Consider the following 1,711-nt stretch of genomic DNA (forward strand, 5'->3'; position numbering starts at 1 on the left):
ACCGGCACCTTCCATGCCGGAGTGAACATGGTACAATGAATATGTATTCCCTTCCCCCGGAGGGAGCGCTTGTCTGTTTAGCACTGTTAGGGCTGAGCGATGCGATGGCGGTATAGGTCTCTTTAGCACTGTTAGGGCTGAGCGATGCGATGGCGGTATAGATCTCTTTAGCACTGTTAGGGCTGAGCGATGCGATGGCGGTATAGGTCTCTTTAGCACTGTTAGGGCTGAGCGATGCGATGGCGGTATAGATCTCTTTAGCACTATTAGGGCTGAGCGATGCAATGGCGGTATAGGTCTCTTTAGCACTGTTAGGGCTGAGCGATGCGATGGCGGTATAGGTCTCTTTAGCACTGTTAGGGCGGAGCGATGCAATGGCGGTATAGGTCTCTTTAGCACTGTTAGGGCTGAGCGAAGTGATGGCGGTATAGGTCTCTTTAGCACTATTAGGGCTGAGCGATGCGATGGCGGTATAGGTCTCTTTAACACTGTTAGGGCTGAGCGATGCGATGGCGGTATAGGTCTCTTTAACACTATTAGGACTGAGCGATGCGATGGCGGTATAGGTCTCTTTAGCACTGTTAGGGCTGAGCGATGCGATGGTGGTATAGGTCTCTTTAGCACTGTTAGGGCTGAGCGAGGCAATGGCGGTATAGGTCTCTTTAGCACTATTAGGGCTGAGCAATGCGATGGCGGTATAGGTCTCTTTAGCACTGTTAGGGCTGAGCGATGCGATGGCGGTATAGGTCTCTTTAGCACTGTTAGGGCTGAGCGATGCGATGGCGGTATAGGTCTCTTTAGCACTGTTAGGGCTGAGCGAAGCGATGGCGGTATAGGTCTCTTTAGCACTGTTAGGGCTGAGCGATGCGATGGCGGTATAGGTCTCTTTAGCACTATTAGGGCTGAGCGATGCGATGGCGGTATAGGTCTCTTTAGCACTGTTAGGGCTGAGCGATGCGATGGCGGTATAGGTCTCTTTAGCACTGTTAGGGCTGAGCAATGCGATGGCGGTATAGGTCTCTTTAGCACTGTTAGGGCTGAGCAATGCGATGGCGGTATAGGTCTCTTTAGCACTATTAGGGCTGAGCGAAGCGATGGCGGTATAGGTCTCTTTAGCACTGTTAGGGCTGAGCGATGCGATGGCGGTATAGGTCTCTTTAGCACTGTTAGGATTAAAGGTCTCATTCAGTATTTCTGCATGAGTGTTTGTATGCCAATGTGAATGAGGCCTGAGGACAGGAAGCTTCCAGGTACTCATATGTTAGGGCGCGCTCACACATCCGGCTTTTCGCCGGTTTGACAGATGCGGCGCACGCCAGTACAGTACAGTGGCAGCGCCGCAACTTCCGGGTCACATGCTCCAGTCACATGACAGCATGTGACCGGCGCTTGTTGCGGTGCCAGTGTACTGTATACACTGTACTGGCGTGCGCCGCATCCGCCAAACCGGCGAAAAGCCAGATGTGTGAGAGCACCCTTACTGATCCAGGGAAACACCCCTGCAAGACAGGAAGGCAGCCATCTGCGACAGACAAGACAGAGATGAGTATGAGGTGGGAGTGGGGGCAGCGAGAGGTGGATGGAGGGTGGGGGGAGTTGTTCCTACAGTGTAAACATGAAGGGGAACATATGAGAGGGGTAGTATAGGGGGAGAATTGGGATGTCAGGGTGGATGTTATCTTACAACCAGACATTAGATACACTGGGCATT

The sequence above is a fragment of the Anomaloglossus baeobatrachus genome, chromosome 12, assembly GCF_048569485.1.
Source record: "Anomaloglossus baeobatrachus isolate aAnoBae1 chromosome 12, aAnoBae1.hap1, whole genome shotgun sequence".
NCBI lineage: Eukaryota > Metazoa > Chordata > Amphibia > Anura > Aromobatidae > Anomaloglossus > Anomaloglossus baeobatrachus.